General features: G+C 42.8%; 1 protein-coding gene across 1 annotated transcript in view; it reads left to right on the top strand.

Moving 5' to 3' along the window:
• Positions 1-1433: 1433 nt before the first annotated feature.
• Positions 1434-7500, top strand: part of LCLAT1 (lysocardiolipin acyltransferase 1) — a 184043-nt gene continuing 177976 nt past the window's right edge. Inside the window, exon 1 of the mRNA XM_044261824.1 lies at positions 1434-1578. The gene's annotated coding sequence lies outside the window, so the exon portion shown is untranslated. The remainder of the gene's footprint in view (positions 1579-7500) is intronic.

The following is a 7500-nucleotide window of genomic DNA, read 5'->3' as shown; positions in this document are numbered from 1 at the left end:
AAAAATATTAAATTTCTTTACTATCTACAGCCTATTAGCAAGTCCTTGAAACAGGCAGAGTAGGGACTCAACTATTCAACTACTAATACTTTGCTAAGGGCGAAAAGGACCTCTGCATCCTATAAGTCTACTTTAATATATAAAAACGCCTTTAGAATTAGATAATTTAGATAATTAGAATTATCTCTAATCCCCCTAAGATGGCAATCATCTCTCACGTATATGGTCCACCCATATATATCTGAAGGGTCTCATGACTAAGGTTTTATTCTATTCGATGGTAATAAATGACCTTTTCCTAACAATAGCTAGTCCCCTCAATTTTCCCTCTTGGAGAACTTATTTCCAAAATTCCTTAGAGAATTAGACTATCCCTAACCCCCCTTCCAACTTGTAGGTATATAATCACCACCCCTCATGACCATACTGTAGCTCTTTCTGCCCATGTCCTGTCCCCATATTTTAATAAAATTATCTTTTTGCACTAAAGACATCCCAAGAATTCTTTCTTGGCAGTCGGCTTCAAACCCTAAGGTCTTCCTCCATCAATGAACAACTTTTACAAGTGGTATTGATGAGGGAGCACAAGGCTGGCTGAGGACAAAGCAAAAGCTGACACCCTCCAACCTTCCTCCACCCCTCTCTTGGGTGGGACCTATGTGAAGTTCTCTAGGAATCTCCCAACTATCTTAATGTTAACAGCTTGCTAAAAAGGGCAAAAAGACCTTGGCAATGGTAAGGCCTCTGGTATCTTGCAGGTCCTCTTTAGCATATAAAGTTCTATTGAAACCTCCTTTTTCTTTCCCCCACCCCCACTGTAGAAACCTGCCACCCCTCACAACCCCAGGGCAGCAGCATACTTTAATAAACCACCATTTTGCTCCAAAGCTGTCTCAAGAATTCTTTCTTGGTCCTCAGCTCCGGGCTCTGACCCAGTGAAAACCTCACCTATATTCTAAAACTTCATCTGTGATGTAAGGGATGTGGGAGCTCAGAGGAGGGAGTTTCTTTAGCGGTGGGGAAATACTGTGTCTGCAGGGAAGCACTTGGTAGGCCCATCAGGAACCTGAGTTCTAGAACTGGTTCTACTGATTTGCCCAGGGACCTTGGGCCATAAATTAGTCTTGTAAATTAAATTCCCCAGATTTCTGTTTTCCACTCTGAAATTCTAAGGGTCGGTTGAACGATTAGGTTCCCTGGGACAAGGCCCTCCGCAGCTTCTTATTGCTATTATTTCTCGCCCCTGCATGGCCCCCAGACCAGACCACGAAGTGAACGCGGCCTCTTTAAGGGAGCCCTCCACTACGGGCCAGCTCCCGGGGTGCCCCCGGCTGGAGAGCAAGGGCGGGGCGCCGGAGACCCGGGCTTCCCACGCAGCCGGGGACGCCGTCGCGTCACGGCGCTCGCAGCCAATCAGGGTGGAGTCTGCCTGGACGCATTACTAGGGCGACGGGCCCGACGCCTCCCGGCTTCGGGATGAATTAGCGGCGGGTTCTACTAGCGGTTGTGACCCCCACGATTCTCCAGCTCGTCCACGCGACCCCCAAGGCAAAGCGCGACGTCCTCTGCTGGTCACAGGTGGGAGGCTGGAATTGTCAGGTGGTGGTGGGGAGGTGTTACGCGCCGGTAAAATGGCGGCGGCGGCCGGGGGATCCCCGAGGTGGCGGAGGGGGAGTAACCCTACGGACTCTTCCCCCTAAGCTGCGGGCGTCCCCAGGCTGCGACCCGGATAACGGTCGCTTGACCAGGAATTGGGGGCCCGACGCAGGTGGCGGCGTCGCCGGCTTAGGTGAGGGGAGGCGGGGGAGGCGATTCCCAGAGGCAAGCGGAGGCGTGAGAGCGCTGCGGGGCCGCGCGGGCGGGCTCGGCGACAGCTAGGCGACTGCGGGGCTCGTTGGGCCAGGAGCGCCATCCCTGTTCCTGGTTAATGTCAAGACCTTCCTGCTCCAGACCTGGACGGGTCCGGGAGCTGCCTCGCCCCAAATGTAGCTCTGTTTCTGCCATTGTTAAATCACTTGTGCAAACGCCCCAAAGTTTCCGCCACGTGCTAGGCTTGAGCGTGGGTTGTCGAGCCCTAATCTGTGTATTTTCAGGCGCCAGATGCCTGCCCATAGGTGCCAGAGTGGCAATGCCACCAAAGGAAAGTTAGGCCCCAGCCAGGAACCGATGTCAAGTCTGATTGTTAAGGTGTATCTTAGCTTTGACCGTCTCACTGAAGGGGCGAAATAAAAAGGGCACTTGAGTGTCTTAGAGACGTTATCTTTCCTTGTACAGTTTCCTGCTTAGTTGGGTTCCTTGGAATATTGCCTCTGCCTTCGAAGCTCATTAACTGTATTCATGTGCACGTGGCTGTAGATGAGGCTGAGGCTTAGGATTCCGATTAAGCATTAAGCCTAGGGAAGTAATGGAAAGTATGGTGAAGGCCTTTCAGGGATGAAATATTGTCTACTTATGTTGCTTTTTGGGCAAAGATATGTCATGAAATATAATTAGTTTTCCAAAAGTGTCTTAATGGAAGTCCTTTTTGCAACTCCGTTGATTTTTGAGAGTAAAAGAAAATGATCTATTTAATAAGTTTTTTTAAAAAGTTCCTGTTGCCACATTGTACTTTGATGTGACAGATAAGCATACTATCAAGTGACTTTTTATTTGATAGCAGGCATGATTTTGTGGAGTGCTTTGTTCTGTCATTGAGAAAGCACAGTAGCACTTTGTGTTTCAGTCATCAGTAGTTCCTGTCTTTGGAGTGCTTACTGTGTGTCAGGCATTGTGAAAGTGAGGCTTCTCCTACCTTTTAATCCGAGCAAGTGGGTGAGTTCATATGCCCCCACCAGTTATTTAGGCTGGCTGCTGCTTGCCACCAGAAGGAAATAATGGGGGGAGAACCCAAAAGACTTTCTTCCACACTGCTACCTGGTGATTTGGTCAGTTTGGCCTGGGGCTTCGGTAGGAGTGGTTTCTAGTTCCTACTCTGCCACTTAAAATATGTTAGGGAAATCATATAACCTCTTTGTCAGTATCTTACCTCTGAAATGGGCAAAGCATTACTTGTCCAGACAATCTCATTGTATTTTTTTTTTTTAATTTTTAGATTTTATTTGTTTATTTGACAGAGCTAGTTTGCACAAGCAGGGGGAGCAGAGGAGGGAGAGGGAGAAGCAGAGGGAAAGAGAGAAGCAGGTTTTCCATTGAGCAGGGAGACTCAATCCTAGGACCCTAAGATCATGACCTGAGCCGAAGGCAGACATTTATCTATCTGAGCCACCCAGGCCCTCCTCTCATTGTACTTTTGTGAGGAAAACCAAGATGATATATATGAAAGGGCTTACAAAAGTGAAAAATATAGGGGTAACAGTTGACAATTCTTACCCTACGGTTACTCAGCCAAGGATGTTGTCTGTGCAGACTCAGTCACCTAGCAACTTTGCGAAGTGCTTACTTTCTCATCTTTGTTTTTACTGATGAGGAAACTGAGGCACAAATTAAACAACTGTGTTCTCAACCACTGTGCATACCATCTTTCTGTATCATTCAGATTTGTTATGTGTTAAGGGGATACATAGGAACACATTTTTCAATGAAGTATTTTGTTTGTGATCCTTCGGTTGTGTTGTATAAGTAATAACCATGTTTCATTCATTTCATTGGTATCCAATAGTGATTTATATGGTGATGATTACAGTAACTTTGGTTAAGTGATATATTCAACCTACTTTTGTTGCTATCTATCTATCTATCTATTTATTTATTTAATGCCCTTTATTTTAAAAAGCATTTCAGAACAAAGAGTTGATTAATTTCTAACAGGAAGCAATAATCAATAATTAAGGAAAATTTTAGTTTTTATTAAACTCTCAATAACTTGCTGGGTTACTTTTGAAAGAAAACTTACGTTAGGTTCATTGCTTTGACGTGTTTGTATGTAGTAGTCACCTCTATAGAAAAAAATAAAAGGATATGAATAAAAGTGGCTTGGACATTTATTCATTCTTTGAACCTTTATGGAATTGTCCTGCCAAGTCTTTGGCATGTGAAGATTAATTCCTGACCTTATCATCCAGGAAGTCCAGGGAGAAGTCCCAGGTCCAGAAGTTTGTAGACTGGTGAATGAGACAAACAAATAAATAATTAACTAAGGTAGTCTGAGAAGGACTCAAATGTAGCTCTGGTGGGTATAGAGAGCTGTGGGAACACATACGAGAGAACAGTTGGTTTTGTTGTGGGGGCCCTGACCAAGTGAGGAAGGGAGCTGACTGCAGGGTAAAGGAGAAAGTGCTTTCAGCCAAAGGAGTTAGCAGGGGAGAGTCAGGGTGAGAGAGTGCGTGGGTGTCCATGGGTCAGACCAGAGTTTTGCAGAAGTTGCTGAGAAAGAACACAGGAAAGATAGTGAATTCTCAGCTGAGAGAGGGACTTTATCACATGGGCAGTGGGACCTGTAGAAAAATCTTAATCAAATGAGTAATACAATCTGATATCTGTTTTGGAGAGATGACTGGTGGTGAGGGAGTGAAAGAATGTAGGGAGATTAGCTAAGGACAGTTTCCGAACTCCAAGCAAGAGGTGGCGAGGGAGTGCATGGGGCATCCACTGCCAGAGTAGAGTTCAGAGTCCACTACACACATTTTGAAAGCAGAAGGGAAGATTGATTGGGTGTGAAGAATTATAGGATGGGAGAGGGGAACACTTGCTAAACAAGTAAAGAGTCAGGTATTTTGTTTTTGTTTTGTTTTGGGAACAATATGGTTGCAGATTGGAGAGCTTGTTCATTAATTCAAGAAAAGGATAGAGCAGAAAGTTCTTTGTTACTGGGTTTTGGGAGGATTGTAAACTCTTTGAGGTTTTGGGGTCAGTAAGATTTAATAGAACCAGGCTTATAACTTCCTGTAGGCTTCTGGTTTCATAGACTACAGAAAACTCAATTATTTCATTAAAGTCAACATGGTCTAGTGAAAAAGTTGGCTCCACTGGAGCAAAGCCACTCAGAAAGAGAGGGAAGAATCATCTAACATATGTTGGGGTAAAATGTTAGAATAATAGGTATTAGATGATTTTTTTCATTCATTTTTATGTTAGGTTTTTAATGTACTTATACAGAAGTCCCATTATAATATGGAAATAATCACAAATGAATCCTCTAGTTGTAAAACTGATCAAACATTCAGAACAGTAGAGTTGTCTAGCATCTGACAACATAACATGAATGAATACATTTTTAAATGGACTGCAGGGTGAAGCTGGAAACCTTGCAGAGATGAAGGATTTCATGCGTTCAGAGCAAGGTTGAGAACTGTTCAAACCGTAAGCACGACTCAGAGAACTAGTACTCTAGTACTCTTAGACTAAATTTCTTTAAAAAAGGACTCTGAAAGCAATGACTGTAACAATGATTGAAAAAATTTGATGTCAGTCTTCATTAAAATTGAGAACATCTCTCCACCTAAAATACCATTAAGAGAATGAATGGCAAAATACAGACTGGAAAAAGAAATTTGGAATTCATATATCTGCCCAAGGACTCCTACCCAGAGTGTGTGTGTGTGTGTGTGTGTGTGTGTTTGTATGTATAAAATTAATAAAAGGACAATTTAAAACATGTACAGAAGTTCTGAACAGGTACTTTCTAGTAGAGGATCTCTGAATGGTCTGTATGCATATAAAAAGGTGTTCAATGTTATAAGTCCCAAATGGAGACTCCCAAAGGAGAAATAGAAATTCAAATAGTGACCTGCTGCTACATGCCTTCCAGAATGGCTAAAATTAAAAAGATTATTAATGCCAGTATTGTAGAGCAACTGAATCTTGTGTATGTTGGTGGGAATGTACAATCATTTTGGAAAACTGTGGCTGTGTCTAATCTTACCCATTAAAACATCAGTTCTATTCCTAGATACATACTCAAGAGGAAGGGATATATAGGTCTACCAAAAAAAAAAAAAAGTAAAAAAATGTTCATACAACCTTTATTCATAATAACTAAAAATCAGATAAAACCCAAGATACATTAGCAGCAGAATGGATGAGTAAATTGCGGTATATTTATAAAAGAGGACATTACAAAAGCAGTTAATGAATGAACTACTGATACAGCCACATGGATGGGTTTTGTAGACAAAAGATTGCATACCGTATGACTCCATTTAAATGAAGTCCAGAAATAAGGTACAGCTATTTCCTGGTGATAGAAGTCAGAATAGTGGTTCATTCAGGAACCTTCTTGAGTGTTGGAAATGTCCCGTATATTGAGCGGAGGTTATGTGGGTGTATGTATATGTAAAATTCCAATTTGCACACCTAATATTTCGGCACTTTCTGTTATACTTTAAAGCGATTCTAGTGAGAATTTGGCAATGTTAAGCCAATTTTGATGAGGAAACCCAGCAGGAATGATGGAAAAAATGCTAAGAATTGAAAAAAGCACGAGAGGCTTCATAGGAATTAATGATGAAACCTAGAATTTTTCTTTTGTTTAGTTGTCTTGTAAAAGGCAAATGAGAAATCAAGGTTCTCCTATCATGCAGTTTTACAATTTGGCTACAAAGTTACGTCCCAATTCCTTGTTAATTCCTTGTCCTAAGAATTGCTGTATACTTGCAAGTGTAACCTAAGTTTTCATTAATATCAGATATATTATGAAAATAAATTGATTTATATTGTGTTTCATTTTTGAGGGGGAAATTCTAACCTAGTCTCTCTCTCTTTTTTAAGGATTTTATTTATTTGTTTATTTAACAGAGAGAGATAGAGATCACAAGTAGGCAGAGAGGCAGACAGAGAGAGTGGGGGAAGAAGTCTCTGGTTGAGCTGAGAGCCTGATGTGAGGCTTGATCTCAGGACTCTGATATCATGACTTGAGCTGAAGGCAGAGGCTTAACCCACTGAGCCACCCAGGTGCCCAAACCCACTCTTTTCTCATCATTGTATAATGCCCCTGTTTAAGAGAAATCACTGTGTGGTTTTTTTCCATTCCATGCTAATTGCTCTTGGATAATGAGGACCACCGTGATCCCTTTGGCTGCAAGGTTTTGGATGTAAGAGTGAAGCTGAGGGGGCGCCTGGGTGGCTCAGTGGGTTAAGCCGCTGCCTTCGGCTCAGGTCATGATCTCAGGGTCCTGGGATCGAGTCCCGCATTGGGCTCTCTGCTCAGCAGGGAGCCTGCTTCCCTCTCTCTCTCTCTGCCTGCCTCTCCATCTACTTGTGATTTCTCTCTGTCAAATAAATAAATAAAATCTTTAAAAAAAAAAAAAAAGAGTGAAGCTGAGGAAAGCCTGTGGTTGAGTTCCTGTAGTCATGGGGTAAAGCTCACAGAAGGCCGTGGTGAACTTCAATTTGATTTGACAGTGTTCATTGCATCTTTACCTAGTCCTCTCTCTCTCTGGCAGTGGGAACATGACGATCCTACTGTGATTACCCTGGAGGCAAATGAAGGGGTATCCAAGGGGCACCATCAGTGAAAGCTGACCTGGGGGGATTAACAACTTTATCAGCCGTCTTTCACAGTTG

Source organism: Neovison vison, chromosome 8 (genome assembly GCF_020171115.1).
Source record: "Neovison vison isolate M4711 chromosome 8, ASM_NN_V1, whole genome shotgun sequence".
Taxonomy (NCBI): Eukaryota; Metazoa; Chordata; class Mammalia; order Carnivora; family Mustelidae; genus Neogale; species Neogale vison.
The sequence above is the reverse complement of the archived record's forward strand: the minus strand, read 5'-3'. Positions and strand labels throughout refer to the sequence as shown.